Source organism: Alexandromys fortis, unplaced genomic scaffold (assembly GCF_014885135.2).
Source record: "Alexandromys fortis isolate MF-2015 unplaced genomic scaffold, M_Fortis_MF-2015_v1.1 scaffold_202, whole genome shotgun sequence".
Lineage (NCBI taxonomy): Eukaryota > Metazoa > Chordata > Mammalia > Rodentia > Cricetidae > Alexandromys > Alexandromys fortis.
The window spans coordinates 1,146,013-1,165,191 of NW_026068077.1; the positions used below are offsets into that span (position 1 = coordinate 1,146,013).

General features: G+C 41.1%; 1 protein-coding gene across 2 annotated transcripts in view; it reads left to right on the forward strand.

The window, feature by feature from the left end:
• Positions 1–3,709: 3,709 nt before the first annotated feature.
• The window catches only part of Rab27b (RAB27B, member RAS oncogene family), a 145,497-nt gene continuing 130,027 nt past the window's right edge, over positions 3,710–19,179 (forward strand). The window contains exons 1-2 of one of the 2 annotated variants that reach the window (XM_050121704.1): positions 3,710–3,854; positions 3,988–4,062. The gene's annotated coding sequence lies outside the window, so the exon portion shown is untranslated. The remainder of the gene's footprint in view (positions 3,855–3,987; positions 4,063–19,179) is intronic. The other variant, XM_050121705.1, reaches the window with a different exon arrangement.

Here is a 19,179-nt window from a genome sequence, read left to right on the forward strand (position 1 = left end):
TTCTCAGCAATCTTGGCATCCTCTGACTAGCATAATACGTCAACTGTGGGCATTTGCCATATCCTGATATTCTGGGAGCTAACTCTTCGAACTGTAAACGTATCTAAATACTGGGACAACCATTTACCCCTCAAAAGTCCACGAAACCCAATGTAGACTTTAAAATTGGTTTATTAATTATGACCAGTGTTGTTTTTCTAATTGCATAAACACCAGACACAGTAGAAATATCAACTAAGATCTTTCCAAGAATCTCTGCTCAAAATTCTTGTGAAGAAATGAGTTTCCTCACAAATAAGTGATAATGATATCATAAATAGCTAATTTAGTTCACACAAGAAAGGGTATTCAAACTGTGTCATAACAAAACATAATACAGGGTAGGTGGATTGTGGTCAGGAAGTAAGCCTGGTAATTTAATAAAAACATTAAAGGTTATCATGGAAATAATTTTTATTGCTCCAACACTAAAATACCACCTAAAATAATCCCTTGCAACTTATTGCTTATTTGACAATTTTTGTAGTAAGGTCTTCCTTTTAGAATTCATGCATATCAGCAAGTGTCTGTGCAGAATTTTGCTGGGATTTGGATGGGCATTGCATTGAAAGAGCAATTACTCAACTTCATATGGAAAAGCAAAAAAACCCAGGAGAGCCAAATCAATTCTGTACAATAAAGCAACTGCTAGAGGCATCACGATCCCTAATTTCAAACTCTACTACAGAGCTACAGTATTGAAAACAGCCTGGTATTGGCATAAAAACAGACAGGAGGACCAATGAAACCAAATTGAAGATTCAGATATTAATCCACACACCTACGAACACCTGATTTTTGACAAAGAAGGATAAATAAGCAAAAAATATAAAATGGAAAAAAGAAAGTATAGTCAACAAATGGTGCTGGATATAACTGGATATCAACATGTAGAAGAATGAAAATAGACCCATATCTTTGTCATGCAAAAAACTCAAGTCCAAATGGGTCAAAGACCTCAACATAAAGCCAACCACACTGAACCTCATAGAAGAGAAAGTGAAGAAAAAATATTTAGGTCAATAAAAGCAATTTATAAAAAAACTAAAAGAAAGAAAGGAAGGAAGGAAGGAAGGAAGAAAGAAAGAAAGAAAGAAAGAAAGAAAGAAAGAAAGAAAGAAAGGCTATAGATGGTTGCCCAGCTTTGGCCCCTTACTTGCTATATAGCTACTTCTCTGACTCTAACCAAGTCATACTTGGTACTTAAAAGCATCTCTTAAGGAGACATTATCACCCTTTTCAGCAGTTAATATTATCTTTTTAAAGCCATGCTAAATTAGGAAGATGCACAAAGACATATAATAGAGAAGCAAGTCCTAGTCTACCAGGCTCAACCAAGTATTCATTCATTCACTAAGCCAGAACTATGCTCCAGGCTAACCTGACTCTGCAATAACCTACAGAATTTTTGTGCTTACATTTCTTTCCCCAAGCAGCTAAAGCTCTTAGATCTATATGAGACTTGAGATCAATCCAGTCATTGATCTTCTTTTCAGGTCCTTAGATTATTAAAACCATCATTTCCCCTCCTTGAGTATAAGCCTTGGTAGATCTCTAATCTTCACAATAGAAAACTCTTTGATTTCTTCATAGTGAGAATTTTTCATTGGATTTTTTTCCTAGCTGAACCCTGAAGTCTCGTCTTCTCTGGCGTACGTACTAACTGTAATGATTTCAGCCACATAAGGCTGATACTTCCGGATTCTAGGGGTCGTCCTGATGCAGACAAGCCCTCAGGCAGAAGTGACTAATGGCCTTTGGGGATGTTAAAGGGCCCTACGAGTTCTATGTATGACTCAGCTAAACCCTTGCCTGCATGCGTGGGTGCATCATCCACATATAATTCAGCTAAGCCCTTGCCTGCTTGTGTGGTTGCAACATCCACGTATGACACAGCTAAGTCCTTGCGTGCATGTGTGAGCCCCGTCATCTGCGTATGACGTAGCCATGTCAACCTCCTGTGCGCATGTGCTAGGCAGCTTTTAAAAGCTGGTCGCACCATCTTCCTCCCTCTCTCTGCACACTGACTTCCCAGGCCTGTGCGCCCCCCTAATAAACTCTAAGTGGGTTTGTTGAGTGTTGCGTGTTTCTTTCTCACTCGCGCAAGGTAATTTCACTAACTGCCTAACATGTCTTGTTACCAGTTCTCTAACACCACACTCCACCGGATTGCCTGGACATGAGTTGGCAGATGTCACTTCTTCTGGCAGAGGCAACCGCTCTACTAGGTTTGGACATCCTCCTGCTGACCATTTGCCAAGGCTAGGCTATGGTCCAAGGCCTGCGGTACACACCTACCTTCCCACTTCCTTCTGCCAATTTTGCTATTGTCATGAACTTTTTTTTTAGAAAAGTATCAATGAAGTTGACTTTTCAGATTCTAGTTTCATGTATACTAACCGGCTCCCCATACTCGATCTCTTAACAGAAACGCCGTTTCAGAAACACCCGTGCCCAAAGCATCCAAACACATGACTTATGATACCCATTATCTTAAGGTGAATATTTTACATATATGCTCTTTTTGTGATTACATGCATAGACTGATCTCCTAATTTAAATTATGATGTGGCTAAAGAGATGGCTCAGTAGTTATGAGGACAGAGGTCTCGAGTTCGGTTCCCAGCGTCCATATCAGGCCGTTTTTCAGCTGTCTGAATTTCAGTTGCAAGAGTCTTGTCACCCTCTTCTGGCCTCTGCGTGCACCTTCACCCATGTGACATACATCCGCACAAACACACACATACACATATGCATCCACATAATAAAAACACATTTCTTAAAAATTAAATCAAATGAAAATAAATTATGAGCTCCCAAGAGGCAAATGTGTCCCCAGAGTGGTACCTGAAAGAGTTGCTTAGAGAGATACAGTAAATTGAATTTCATCAGCTCCGAAACTGGCTTCCTTAGCTGTGTTTCCCTTTATTGCCTGTCTCATTCTTTTCTCAGCTACTTACTGAGAACCCACCACGCGCTGAGTAATCGCCTAAGAGTTACTTTGCAAAGTAAATGCAATAGAATCTTTTGCAAATGGTTAAATGATAGCAAGTCAAAGAAAGTGCAAACAGCGTAGGTGGGAAGGCTGTGAGTGGAGGAAATGAACAGAGGCGGAGCAAGCCACGCCCCTGTGAAAGGGCGGCTTGCATTTTTTTGCTCCCCCCACCCCAGAATAAGCTCCTGAAGGTCAGGTCTCCATTTGTTTTCTTTTGCATTTTTTTTTAACAGGCTAGGCTAGTCTTCAATTATTAAAACCCCAGAGTGCTTGTTAACAGTGTGTGTGTGTGTGTGTGTGTGTGTGTGTGTATGTGTGTGTGTGTGATCCTCCTTTGCAATCTAAATGTGGGTTAAAAAAAAAACCTCCACAAAATAAATGCATTTCAATAAACACGGTGCTTGTGAAAACTGGTTCCTGTTTGAGGGCCCTCTGCCTTGACGCTTGTCAGCACACTTTCTTCATCTCGAAACCTTTTATTCTCCACAGCATAGTCTGAATGATATTAGCAAACTATTATTTACTCAGCCCACTATCATTTGCTGTTATTTACAATCTCTTATTTACACAATGCCCACTGTGGCTGCCGGTTAGCCAGACTGACATTCTTCAAACCTCTTGGAGACAGCCCCTGAAAGACACAGCAGGGAGGCCCTGTGGAGTCTGCTAGTCTACTAACCTGAGCAGGCACTAGGACCGCCCAGACACTGTCTGCGGGCGCGCTTCTCACCCTGTCAGAAGGACTGAGCCGGTTTCGGTGTTACACAAGAGAGCAGCGGGCACCGAGGCTCAGATTTTGCCTCCCTTTTGCAGACAGAAGGTATAGACGATCTATTTATCACTCAGCTTTTGTACCGTGTCCCGCATGTCTTTCCGTGTTCACATAATCTGACGTTCTGCAGAGCTGTCCAGCTCTAACCGGTTACTCTATCATTTTATGCTAATTCCCACAGCGGATGGAAGCAACAGTGCCGTAAAGAAATGGGCTAGCTAGTCCCCGAGGCTGTGATCTGGAAGCATTTGGAGGTGTAAGTACCTGGTGTCACATCTCTAACACACTGGCGGTGCTGTCTCCCTTGACCCTTTTCCTCCTCGTCGAAGGAGCCAATGTGCGGTGCCATGGGCATGTTTCAGTCATGAAGAGCAACACAGGGGGACAGAAACCGCAAGTGATGGGCCTGAAACTCCACTTCGGAGTGGCTGTGCTCCTTCCTTGAAGGCTGTAGTTTGCTAGAGAGGCTGGTTCACACCCAGTTTGGATTGGAGAGTGATTTTGCTCAGGGCTTCCGACTACTAGCTTGGTTTCTGTTTTCAAAGCTTGCAACACTGTTTTCTAATCTCTGCTCTGGTGCAGTATGGTGTTCTCTTCCCATTTCCTTTATGTCCACAGTTCCATACTCTTATCATAGGGCAGACTTTCAGAAAGCTGCTGAGACATTCATCCTGCGGAGTAAAGCCTCAGAAGAGAAACCTATGTTTCTCTCCTGCCACTTACGTTCAATGGCACAGTTAGGAGTCTACACATAGATGCATATGAAAAACGAGCAGCCTAAGATTCTCTTCTATGCAACATGTGTGGGGAGGGAATTGTTTGATATTAAAAAATCCCAAGCAACACAGTTTTATGAGGGAAAGTGACATTTTTCTATAAGTAATTAACAGGTCTATTGAAGAGGCCTTCCGGGGGCTCAGTACTGATTCCAGGCGTTGAGAACTTTAAGACGTGGTTAGATTGTTAGGTATGTTGAGTTCCTCAGTAATCCATTTAGATGTGCGTATGTCTGCTGCCAATTCAGAGATCCGTTCAGAGATGTTTCTAATATTGAGTTTATTAGTAGTCAGTTCATGTTTGTAAGATAAACTCAGGGAAAGAAAATAATCAAGATACAACGCAAAACATCAATGTCATGAGTTCACTGAGAGAAAGTACTTATTAAGGGACTTATAAATCCATTTAATGGATCGAGACATTTTCTGTTTAGATGCCAAATATCTGATACATTGAAATGCCCTGAATAGGAATGTATTCAGTAATGAAACCTGAAACCTTCGAACATTTGCCTATAGTTCTCCTAAAACATTGTGTTTGGCAAGGAGAGACAAAGGCTGTAGGGGTAGCTATGATTTGCTGGAGTATTTCATACTTCTTATGTTTTAAATATGGAACTCTAATAATTACCATATAAATATGGCATATATTATTTTAAATGAAGTTAAAATTTGTTGAAACTATCAATTTGCGGTGTCTTTTCTATGTATCAAATATACAGAAAGCAAATGTTAATATCTCTACATGATAGTTCTTAAGCAGAGAAAAGCATTCTCATTGACATTCGGGTTAGAATGAACATTCAGGTTAGACATAGTAAATGCCTTTCATTGATTTTTGAACCCAGGGTACATTTTAATTTTACTTCTCAGTTGTTGACATAGCTGTGGTCCAGGAGCCTGTAAACTTTGTGTGATGTCTCCTGTACTTCAGGAAGTTTTTCTGTCTTTCAACTAGAAACATGACTCAATTCTTCGAATTAAAGCTTAGGTGGGAGAACTCATGCCCACCAAAGAGTGGTCTGCATGCTTACTCTTCGGTTTTATTGACACATACTGTGTTAGTTTGAATGTAAGTGGCCCCTATAAGCTCATAGGGAGTGGCACTATTAGGAGATGTGGCCTTGCTTCAGGAAGTGTGTCACTGTGGGAGCAGACTGTGAGGTCTCTTTTGCTTAAAAATCTCTTGGCATAACAGAGACCATTTTCCTGTTGCTTGTAAGACATAGGACTCTCAGCCTCTTCCCCGGCACCATGTCCGCCTGCATGCTGCCATGCCCTCCTTTATGGTGATAATGGTCTGAACCTCTGAAACTGTAAACAAGCTACACCAGTTAAGTGTTTTCCTCATAAGAGATGACCATGGTCATGGTGTCTCTTCAGGGCAATAGAACACTGACTAAGACAACTGTCATTATCAGTCATTATCAAATCACTTAAAAATAGATTGATTATATGTGGATTCAATGTGTGGAAAGTTATCCCCAAAACACAGATGTTATTTAGCCACTGGCTACTCTTCCCAGAAAGCAACTCCTCCTGAACTTCAGTCTCTAACTGAGGTCAGCCAGGAGAACCTGCCTAGCTGCCTACTATGGGCGCAAAGCTTGGAGGACGTCTGAAATGGCTGGCAGACGAGCGGAGTTTAAGCTGAGGAATACACACAGGCGGAAACCAATCTGCTACAGTGGGAGAGCAACAAGAATCTGGTGACTTCCCAGAGGAGAGGCCTGCCATCTGAGATTCAATATTGTTTAAATTTCAGAGGTCATGGTCAGGTGGACAGTTGCGGCCCACTGTTTACTTAAAAGAGGTTCAGCCAATAGTGAACTTGGTTTCGTTGATTTTTAGCACTGGCATTTTTCCCCTAAAAGGACATTTTCCCAGTATTCATTTTTGCGTGGCTTTTACACCATTAGTTCCCTCGCATGGAAGGGTTCCCTCTTTAAAAGGATACTTTGCTATTATAACTGACTTTCCTTTGTGTGTGCTCGGCACCTGTCCATTGCCTAGAGACAGCGGCTCCCAGGATTACCCAACAGAAAAATGAAGTCAAGCAGGGTCAGCTTCTGATAGGAATCTGGGGATGGGAGGAGGCAGTGTTCATTGAATGGATTAGAAAAAGAGATTCTTAAGAAGTGAGAAACTGCCCTTCTGGATTCATGCGGAAAGAACATCACAATTCAAATATGAATTTTTGAGGAGCAGTTGCCCTACATAAGCCACCACAGGCTAAAATTTCATGTAACTTGAGATTTATTTTTTTCTTTTGCAAGCCAATTATACTTTTCCCTTATTAAATAAAATGCTGGAAGGGAAAGGGAAGCCACGGAGAGCACAACAGTGGAATCATGTTCGCACTAGTGTGAACTCACTTTGTTGCAGTATAACAAAAAGAGGACGTTAGGATTTACCTAGCGCTGAGACCCAAGGTATTGTTGCTTCCAGAACTGACAATTTCTTATAAAGAAAGAGTCTGAACAGTGCCTAGGGGCCCAATCCTGATATCCCAATACTTGAGAGGCCGAAGCAGGATTGCAGGCTCCAGTCTAGCCTGGGCTACATAAGGAGTTCTAGGCCAACGTGAGCTGCACATGAAAGCACTGTTTCATGAACACTAGAGACAAAGAAAGGGAGATAAGAAGATGAAGAAGAAGAAAGTGGAGGAAGACAAGGAGAAGAAGGAACTGAACACATACACAGCAGAAAGCTTTAGAAATCCAGTCTTTGAGAAGAAAGCCAAAGCACACAATGTGTGCTATGCATTTGTTGATAAGCAGGCTAATTCAGAATATTGTTTGGATTTCCTCTTCCTGCTTCACATAACGGCTTGGACATGGCTGTCACTGTTACGTCCTCACTTAGGCTGAGGACCTAGAGTAAACAGAAAGAAGAAAGAGAACCTGAGTGTCAGCATTCACCTCTCTCTGCTGTGACTGTGGGTAGATTGTGACCAGCCACCTCATCCCACTGCCACCGTGACTTTCCTTACAGCACGGGCTGTCTCCTCAAACTGTGAACTAAGACTTATCCCACCTCATCTTAAGACACCTTTGCCAAGTGTTCTGCACAGCAATGAGATAAATAATTAATACACCTTCCCACCAGCAGTGGAAAGACGCAGCATTACTTGTGAATCTTCCAGGAAGTTCAAGCAATCAAAATGCAGAGCTGTACAGCCAAGTAGAGACTAAAACCTCCACAACACAACTCCTGCGCCTAAGGCTTCCGCACATAAGGGGTGGAAAGACTGTAGGGGGACGGGGAGTAGGGAGGTGCTGTTGACGAATGCCAGAAGCTACACTCATAAGTCTCACGGACATGACTTCCTAGACATGATCCAAACAGGAGCAACAATAGACGGAGAGAGCTGGAGAGGACTCAACCCTACACAAAGAACTCCAGACAGCTAAGGGATGCTGAGACACACTAATGGATTACCTAATACCAAATTGTTTTTCCTCAAACACACATACACACACACACACGCACCCACGCATGCACGCATGCACGCACGCACGCACGCACACACACACACACACGTAACATTATACAGACTTAACAGGGTGTTTTTATGTATTTAGGAATACACAAATTAGTGTTTGTGTGTGTGTGTGTATGGTGTATGTGTGTACAATCAGTGAAAAAGGAGACCATGAATTTGAAGAACAAGGAAGGTTATATGGGAGTGTATACTGGATAGAGGGAGGGAAAGAGGAAACTACATAGTTACTTTATAATCTCATAAAATATTAAGAAAGGTTACACTGACATCGATTTTTCTGGTCTTAAAGCCATAAACACTGTGGTAACCAGTGTTAATTCTGATGCTATCCTTCCAGAGAACAGTGCTCTAAGATGAATATACTCAGCAGGTTAGACTCACAGCCTGTGACTAAACTGTGCATACCCATATTCGGCTCTGCCCATCAAGTACAACTTGAGAAATTCAATATAGCTAAACCTGGCACATCACAATGTACAGCACAGAGTTCAGATTCAAGTTCGTGGATGAAGAAAGTAGTTATTTGAGAACTGGAGTTACTTACATCTAATTGCTTGAGGTTTGCAATCTCCTTACCTTGCCCTGAAGATATACACACATACACAAATAACCACATTTATATACCAAGCTGACTGCTTGAGTTCCTTTACATTTTTTCCCCTACAATGTATTTTGGTCATGTTTTTTTTCTCCTCCCAACTCATTCTGGACTCCCCCCTCTCTCCACCCCAATTCCAATTCTTTCAGAGTCAGGTTTTAAGTGAGAAATCACGGTACCACGGTTTAAAAATTTCCCTCCATCACCTCTCAGTGGTGCAGGTGGACACAGAGGTGAATATTTCAGAAATGTCATCTCACTGAAAATCAAACTGGGATGGAACGTGTTAGATGCAGACGAATCTATTTTATAAAAAAAAATATCAAAATGAAAATTTAAATTTTTGAATAGGAAAAGGCTAACATAGAACAGAGGCGTGTCTGTGTGTCCTTATGCATGCATAACTCTGATGAGTGTAGATTTACATAGGAAACTCTTCAAAGCGGCAGCCATTGATGAATTCATAAATTCGTATTAAACCCGTGTGCGGAACTGTGAACGGTCTGCGTCCTGTGAAGGGTAGGTGTGCCACAACAAGGTGTTCTGAGCAACAATTTATCTACTGAGAGATTGATGGGCATCTAGATGTTTCCACTTTCTCTCTGTTGTTAACAGAGCACTGACGTACATGAAGGATCAGTTATGTCTATGGCAGGAAATAGCGCCCTTGGGGTGTATGCCCAAGAATTGTATAGCTTGATCGTGTAGTAAATCTGTTTCTAGATTTCTGAGGACCCTCCACACTGATCTCTGTATTGGTTGCACCTGATTGCACTATCACCAGCACTGAATAGGTCTTCCTCTTTTCTCCCATCCATGCTAGCATTTGTTGCCATTAAAAACAACAACAACACAACTTTAGTTATTCTGATTGGGGTATCATGAAATCTCAAAGTGGTTTTAATTGTCATTTCCCTGGTACCTAGTGCCTAGTATTGTATAACAGATGTAAAACATCTGAACAGAAATATGCATATTAAAAATTTAAATGAAGTTACTTTATTACAGGCCAACACTGCCCCTGCTAGAGGCATACCACATGATAACAAATGTTGGAATTCTTGAAAAATGAGATTGCATAGATGCAAACATATCAAAGACTATTGCCAATGTCCTTGGTTATGCTCCAGAACTTGACAGCAAGAAAATACCCCTATTGGTGAAGTCACCTATAGTTTTTTGAGGCAAAGACCTCTTCCTAAAACTAATGAGTATGCACACCCCTAATCAAGGTAGGGAGGAAGGAGGCTACATCCTAAACACGCTGGAACTAGACTGTGGAACAACACTGAAGACAAAATATTGGAGTAACTATAAAATGCAAGGTAGAAGTAAATACTAGACTATGATAAGATAGGGAAATGGAGGGAGGAATCTGACTTAGAGCATTGTTAGAGGAATTGGTAACTATGTTAGTAACTTCAGATTTCAATTTAAGTACAAATGTCATAAATTTTGTCTTTATAAAAATAAAAGAAGGCCCTGGAGAGATGGCACAGTGGTTACGAGCACTTTGTTGTTCTTTCCAAACACCAGCTTTAGAGTCCCCAGCACACACGTGAGGCAGCTCCCAACTCCAATTCCTGCGTGTGTGTCATGTGCCTAAACTCATGCAAGGACACACACATGCGCAGATAAAAACAAATAACTAATCAGCAATTAAGCAATAGAAAGGACAATGATTAACCCATGCACAGCAGGCAAGTAGAAAAAAACAAATAAACCAGTAGAAAGTTCATAAGTGGAAGCACATAATTCACCATATCAGTGGGTATGATGCTATGTATGGATTATTCATCCTTGTGTTTAAAAAAGAATCCTTGACTGGAGAGATGGCAGTGGCTGAAAATATCCACAGCTCCTGCAGAGGATGAGAGTTCAAGTCCCAGGGCCCTCTGACTGCAATGCAATTCTAAGGCATCTGATAGCTCTGGCCTTCATGGGCACTGTATTTACACACACACACACACGCACACACACACAATAAGAAAGTTTAAAAAGAAATTCCCCTTATACATTTCTTTTAAAGAAATACATTTAAGACACAGTGGCATCAAAAATTTGCAAGTGAGATTGAGTTTGCCTATATACCAGCTGCCTAGTTCACACCCTTTGCTGTTGTAGCACCTAGAGGAATGACGTGAAGTTATGGGGGATTCTGTGTTCCTCATTGGGATAACACAAGAGACCAATAGGCAAGAAGGGACATCATTTTCTATTTACCTCCATGAAAATCTGACCAGCTCATGAGAAATGAAATTTTCTGCTTGGAAGATTCTCTTATAAAAGACAAATTTCTAGGACAGAAAGTCCAAATTCCACACAGAATATTAGCTGACCCACTGTGTCAGCTCGGTGGTGGTGGCACACGCCTTTAATCCCAGCACTTGGGAGGCAGAGGCAGGCAGATCTCTGTGAGTTCGTGTTGAAATAGGAGTGGCGGGGCTGCGTCCCCAGTACCCCGGCTGCCTGCTAGCTCATGCCCGAAATAACAACACACAAACTGTATTCATTTAAACACCACTTGGCCCATTTCTATCTAGCCTCTTCTCGGCTAACTCTCGCACCTGGACTAGCCCATTTCTAGTAATGTGTGTAAGCACCCCAAGGTGCACTTACCGGGAAGATTCTAGCCTACGTCCATCCTGGGTCAGAGCTGCCTGGGAGAGCGGAGCCTGGCATCTCTGCTCCAGAGAGCAGAGCTGTCGGGTCTGACCTTACTTCCTCTTCCTCCCAGCATTCTCTTCTATGCTCTATGTTCTAAGCTATGAGGCCAAGCAGTTGGTTTATTATAATTAACCAATGACCTTCCTCCATCAAGTTCAGGTCTACAAGCCTGGTCTACAAGAGCTAGTTCCAGGACAGGCTCCAAAGCTACATAAAAACCTGGTCTTGAAAAAAAAAAAAAAAACAAACACATGAAAACACTTCTGTGCAGTCAATGGAGGGAAGAAAGAAATCCTTAGTGACTTTTCTGATTTAGGCAGCCTTTTTGCATTTAGTTCCTTTTTTTTTTTAAACCAAAAACAAAGTATCTGGGATTACTACTCCATTTCCAAGGGTATTTTGAATAAAAGAAAAAAATTCCCCAAAGCTGAAATACAGGTATGGACTAAGAGCACATCTGACAAACACACAGTCCCCTCCATCACCCACCTATTAGCAAGCACAATAAGTTCTTCTCACGTTCTATTTTATGTGTGCACTCTGTTTGCCCCTTGGTTTGTTTTTGTTGTTTATAAAGCTTAGTTTTTATAGTTAAGTCAATACACTTTTCTCTGAGAATCATAAATCTTGGGTTGGCATAAAATACATCATTCTTGCTATTAAAATAATGACCATTTTATTTTGTACTTGAAGATATTTAATTTAGCCATAAGGATTTTAGGAGTGAATTAACATCATTAAACAAGGGATTGTTGATATACTTAAATATCTATCAGGTACTTCTAAATGAATATCACAGCAAGATTAATTGTAGCAGGTGCATTTCATGGCAGAAAATATAATTAAGATTTAAAAATTCATAAAATAATGGTAAAAGGTAACATTCACCAGTAAAATATATCCATCTGGAGTGTATAAGTATTCAGAATATTCTCCAAAATGCATAGAAGAGTACATAAATAAGAATAAAGAACAAATCTGCAATATTAGTGAAAAGTTTCACCATAAATCTTTCAGATTTGGGGCAAACATTAAGGACACTGAAGTACTGAATGATATCAGTTAAGTCTTAAATATCTGTGAGGCCCACACCTGACAAAACAGTCTGCTGGGCAATAATAGCTGTTTATTCTACATAAACAGTTAAAGGGGGAGGTTACGACACAAAACATGTCTCGACAGATGAGTAAGATCAATGTACACAATTATAACTATTTAATCACAACAAAAATTGCCTCTTTGTAGTAGGAGGTTATTTGTTGTTCCTGGCTGCTCAGACCTGAAATAAACACACAGAAACTGTATTAACTCTTACATATTAATTTAACCCATTTCTAGCAATCTATATATCACCACAAGTCTGTGGCTTACTGGGTAAAGTTCTGGCATCTATGTCTGGTGGGGCTACATGGCTTCTCCCTACGCTGCCTCTTTCTCCCAGCATTCAGTTTAGTCTTTACCACCTAGCTCCATTCTACCCCATCACAGGCTCAAGACAGTTTCTTTATTAACCAATGGTATTCACATCATGCAGGAGGAATCCCATATCACCTATTTATCCTAAGCATGAGTCATGCAAAGTTCTACCAGACAACATAGTCCAAATGAAGGCACAAAATGGTTACCAAATCTCATTGAAGAATCCATGTGCTTCATTGGGGTTATTTCTAAGGCACAAGGATTTGTTTGTTTGTTTGTTTGTTTTCCCCCCTCTTACCCCAGTGTACTGTTCGGAGGTTCAGAGAAAAAGCTAAATTCCTGAAGGGACAACTCAGAATTTCCCCACTCATGATTCTCATGCTAATAACCAAACATCTACTGGATCTACTATGGTGAAGTCCTAGGGTTGCTGTGAAGAGCTACCATAACCATGGCAACTCCTACAAATAAAAACATTTGATTGATTTAATTGAGGCTACTTATTTACAGTTTCAGAGGTTCAGTTCATTATCATCAGGAGAGGGAGCATGGTGACATACAAGCAAACGGGGTGCAGGAGCTGACAGTCCTACATCTTGATTCAGAGGCGACATAAAGTCCACTGACTGTCACACTGAGTTAAGGTTGGGAAAAGAGACCTCAGAGCCCGCCCCCACAGTGACACGCTTCCTCCAATGAGGCCACGCATCCTAGTGGTGCCACTCTCTTTGGTTCTTTTCAAACCATCACAGGTGACTATAACACCTGAAAGGTAAATTCTCATTTTCAAGGTTAAATATAACCCACAGTTCAATTTTAAGATGAAGGGGAAAACAGCAAAAGAAGTTGTTGGGTTCCGCAGGTGTTTGGGAGCCTGTTGGGTGTGGGAATTGGAATTAAGGTCCTCTGCAAGAGTGCACGTGTTCAAACAACTAAGCTGTCTTCCCCACCTTGTTGTAATTTTAAATAGCACATCGTTGGGTATATTGATGGGGTACAGTGTGATAGCTTGATGCATGTATATAGTGTCCAGTGAGAAATCAGGTAATTAGCATTTCTGTCTCTTTAACAAATTATTGCTTCCTTTGTGTTGGGAACATTTGAAACTCTCCCCACACTTTTTAGGAAATGCCCAGCAATGCTTTGGTGTAGTTTGGTGGTAAAGCCCTTGCCTAGGAAGTGTGAGAACCTAGATTCCATCACTAGAACTGCAAAAATCTGTGTGTGTTGTGTGCATATGTCTGTCTGTTTGTGTTATATATTACACTCATGCTACTGTGCTACAGAACACTAAACTTTAATCTCTATACCGTTATTTTTTTAATAAAGAGAATTTTCCAACAATATAAACACAAGTCAAATCCATTATTGAAGGAATCTTGGAGTGTCTGGCATCATGGGTATTTTAAATATGTGTGTGTCTATGTTACTTCCATTACTATCTTGTCCTTTACTTTTTTTTTTTGAGACAGGGTTCCTCTGTGGCTTTTGGAGCCTGTCTTGGGACTAGCTCCTGTAGATCAGATTAGCCTTGAACTTACAGAGATCTGCTTGTCTCTGCTTCCAAGTGCTGGGATTATTGGTGTACATCACCACTGCCCAACTGTCCTTTACTTCTTCTATAAGTTGTTCAAAATAAACTAAAATGTCATTTAGCAGTGAAAAATGATCGCCCTCTATATCCTTCCCCCAGCAAAGGGTCATTTGGATCGTTTCCAACTCAGTAACACTAGATGGGTATATATGAAAATCTCTCCAGTTTGGTTAATGCACAAGTCTGTTTTGTATCACACTAAACTGTGATTTTAGTTCTACACTGTTGTCTTAGAAAGTTTATTAGTTTGTCTTTATTGTCTCGTTTCAATGAACAATTGAAACGTTCGAATAAACGGACAATGCTTTGGGCAAGGAAATAGAGAGAAGAGGATAGAACAAGCATCTGTTGGGAAAATGCATGAGATTGAAGTATCTATTGGGATTAAAAAGAAAAAAAAAGAAAAAAAAGAAAATAAACTAAAATAAAGAACTTTTTATGGCTCTAAGACCACCCCAAGTGCTGGAGAGAGGGGTTGATGGGGGCATGCTGGGGGCTTGCTGGAGCTTCCTGGATACAAACTTAACTCCAGGTTCAGTGAACTATACTTTATTGGGGTGCCGTATAAGAAAGGAAGCTAAATGTGAACCTGCAAGCAAGCCAATAAGCAGTTGTCCCTCATTTTCTTTGCTTTAGTAACTGCCTTCAGGTCCTGCCTTGAGCTCCTGCCTTAACTTCCCCTGCTAATAGACTATATAATTTGTAAGCTGAAACAAACCCTTACTTCCCCAAACTGTTTTGTTTATAGCATTTTGCAACAACAGAAAGCAAACTTGAATGTTTCTGTTTGTATGACCAAGATGCTTAGCTAGTCACTTTGACTTTCCTCTAAGGTCACCTTCTATAAACAGCTATTGAGTCATTGATCGTGGTTTCTTAGTCCATCGCTGACCCTGGGTGGGCTTATGGAAGCAGCTTTCTGTCCTGTCAATACGGAACTTGTCTTGCATTGGTTTATTGACTTTAGTGAAGCTGTGGGTACCTAGATAGACGGTCAGAGAAAGTGGGATTCTACCCTTGCCTGAGAAAAATAGTAACAACTTGATTGACCAAATAATAGCTCAACCTTTACTGTCAATATCAGTTATAGGACATTTATGTTCAGATGTTCAAGTGAATTAAATGTGAGGAGTTTCTAAAAGTCAGGAGAAGAATGATCATAGTTTTATTTTCTTTACTCTCTTGGTGCGTTATGGGATCTTTGCACATACCTCTTGGGATGTGTTTATCCATGTGCTATGAATATTCTCTGCCGATTTTGAGATCTTTTCTAGGATGTGAGCACATAGTGATCTCTATTTTCACAATTTAACCCAGCATTTGGTGAAGATAGATAGATATAAGATATGTTTATTGGGGTGTTACAGATGGGTGTTTGTAATCCGATACCATAGCTGGATAGAAATCAGAATAGCAAGTACCAGCCCTTTTAGTGTTGACAGCCCCAGAGGCGCACACACTGAGCATCCAAACCCAGAAGCATTGAGGACTAAGCCTTGAGAATTAAGGGCTTAGGATTCTTAAGCACTCGGTGCCAGGGGCTAATTGCCGTAAGTGCTCAGGTGCTGATTGCCCTGGGCTTAGGGTGCGCTGAGGGTGCCAGTACTTAGTGACTGGAGCACGGCCTCTAAGAGCACAGAACCTGAGCCTCCAGCCTTGGTGCTTTTGGGACTCTCCCGCTAACTGGGGCCGGCAGTTTGAAGCAGCGGCTCCCGCTCTTGACTCTGCACAGGGCCTCATCTTCTCTACCATCGCTCATCTTCTTAATGCTTTCCACTTTCTGTCCAGTCTAAGGTTCCGCCCTCAGTCATCTTTGCAACTCTTCAGCCATCTCCTATTATATATTGGGGGATGGGGTGGCTTACGTTTTCTTGCAGCTCTGAAATTCTCAGCAGCTTTTGGGTTCGTCAGTTCCTGGTGACTCTACTTATTCTTCAGCTGATGCCGCAAAGCCATTGTCACTGCAATTGGAAGTCCTAGACTTTGTCTGCTTTCTGCGCAGTCAGCTCAGCCTGCTCTGTCTGCTATAAAGACCTAGTAGCTAAAAACAAAACGGAAACAAAATCTGGTAAAAATTTTTTTATTGGGACTTATGCTACAACACCAAGAGGTTGCACAAAACAGAATCTCCCAAACTAACACAGAAGTCATTGCAAACACCCTCTCTATGCTATTTAGAAAAGGGTGTTCCGTGCCTTTGTGTGGACTGAAATTCCACAAATCACAGCTTGGAGTATATACGGTTTCTGGTTTACCACAAGCCCTTTATAAAAACCAATCACGAGTTTCCCATGAGTACAACCTCCTTTCTGTTCGTCACAGACTGTGTCAGGTGGTGGCTTTCTACTCTCTGATGCTGTCAAAGACCATGATGACATGGTCCAGAGTAAACTACAGGCAAAGTTATTTGTTGGATCTGCAGGTAGGGTCACATCAAGATCATAACTGGCCGAGTTGTGGTGGCGCACACCTTTAATCCTAGCACTAGGGTTACAAGAGCTAGTTCCTAGTTCCAGGACAGGCTCCAAAGTTACAGAGAAACTCTTTTTAGATCTCCCCCCCCCCCAATAAAAACCCAAAAAACAAAAACAAAAAAAACCAAACAACAACAAAAAAGATCATGACTGAAGTGATGTTTTCTGTTATTGATACAGGCTGCAGTGGTTTTGACTGAAGCAAAAGTCTGTGGCTTCAGTGGCATATGCCCTTACTGTGTTCCTTGTGTTGGAGCATGGTTTCCTCAAGGACTTTGCGATGTAGTCACAACAGCTGGGATGTCATGAGATCAGCATAGCAAGTCGCCATCATGGGCTCTTTGGTTGGCAGCTCACTTTTCAAGGCAGCAGACATAGGGAAATATCTTTCCACTGTCAATCAAGTGTTTAAAAGACCACACAGTTCTCTTCCCTTATTGGAGAACCAACAATAAAGAAACTTGGAATTAGCATTCATTTTTTAAAAAAGATTTATTTATTTATTATGTATAGACAGTATCCTGTCTGCATGTATGCCTGCAGGCCAGAAGAGGGCACCAGATCTCATTACAGATGGTTGCTGGGAATTGAACTCAGGATCTTTGGAAGAGCAGGCAATGCTCTTAACCACTGAGCCATCTCTCCAGCCTGGAATTAACATTCTTAACAGTGCTTAGTGATGCTTATAACCCTTAGGCAGATGTCCTTACCAGAGTTGTGTCCTTCTAGTCCTCGAGAGTTGGCAAGTGGGTAAGTGAATGGCTCTACATGTACAAACTTATTAAGAAAATAGTTTTTTAGAAAGTGAACTTACCTAAAATATTTCGTAGATAAGTGAACTTTTTATTTTAAATCAATGTGACTTTATCTAGAGTATTTGACCATATCGACTAGAAAAGATTTTTGAAGATGAGACAATCGTTATAATTATGGACAATGTGTCCAGGTCTTATTGAACTTGACTGTATAGAAACCATCCTTATATAGAAGAGGAATTGGCTACAGTTTCTGCTTTCTAGGGATCTGTGTCAAAGATGAAAAATGAAAATGTATTCTTAAAATTGAACAACTAGTATATGAAATGCATGCCAAATACCAAATCATATAATACAAAAGAGATACCACGCTTTGGTAGGAAATACCAAGAAGTCCCAAGAGAAGAAATAGCACACGTGCTGTGCTGGACCCCTTTGCTAATCCTTGAATGATTAACCACTGACTCAAGCTTCTTCTTTAGCACCAATTTCTTATTTTATAGGCATCTGCCTTCTTTTAAGCAATGCTTATTCAAATAATTTCCCCACATAGATATCTAAGCATGTTCTCCATACTGTATATATGAAACATTAGTAAAATGCAAAAGTATTAGAAATACATTTTCCTATCCTTAAATTTGACTTTTCATCTTCATAACAGATTTTTTTTCTCATAGTAAAATGTTTTAATTTGGTAGTGTCCTATTTACCCACTTTCCATTTTTATTTTATAGGCCTTTGATTACAAAAGTTAATTCATCCCACGGCTATTTCTAGAAAATTGCAATTACTCAAGTGACTCTTCACAAAGCAGTGACAATAAGACTGGGGCTCTAGCAGGTGACTCCTGCTGGGCTCTTTATTATCCAGTCTCTGGAAAATGAAACAGCTCCAAACTCTGACATCTAAACATGAAGATGTCCAGAACATCAGGGTTGGAGAGAAAACGGCATGGCCTTCTTTCCAACTCTCCATTGGAAAAGCATTTTGCAGTCTGGTCCCTTTTCCAGAAATCACTTTTCATTACAGGCAGCAACATGGCATGGTTCGTGTGGACAGTAGAATAGGAGAGAAAATGAAGAATTTCTCACCAACTTGTCATTCACAGAACACCTGCCTGAGTCGCACAGCCCCCTGGCTGAGCATCTCCAGTCTGCCCATCACACTCTCTCAAGAGGAGTCAGGCCTCCAGAGCAGCTCACGTGGTCCCGTGAGGCCAGAGTCAGATCTTTGTAATCTGTTGAAATAGGAGCGCCCGGCTGCCCGCATGGCTAGCTTATGCCCAGAAATAATTACACGGAAACTGTATTCTTTCAAACACTGCCTGGCCCGGCTAGGTCCAGTTTCTTATTTGCTAGCTCTTACATATTGTTCTAACCCATTTCTAATATTCTGTGTAGCCCACGAGCTGGCTTACCAGGGAGGATCTTAACTTGCATCTGTCTGGAGCGGGAGAATCATGGCGACTCACTCTCAGCTTCTTTTTCCCAGCATTCTCTTCTGTCTACTCCGCCTACCTAATTTTCTGTCCTATGAGGGCCGAGGCAGTTTCTTTATTAGTAAGAAATCACTCCCACATCATTTC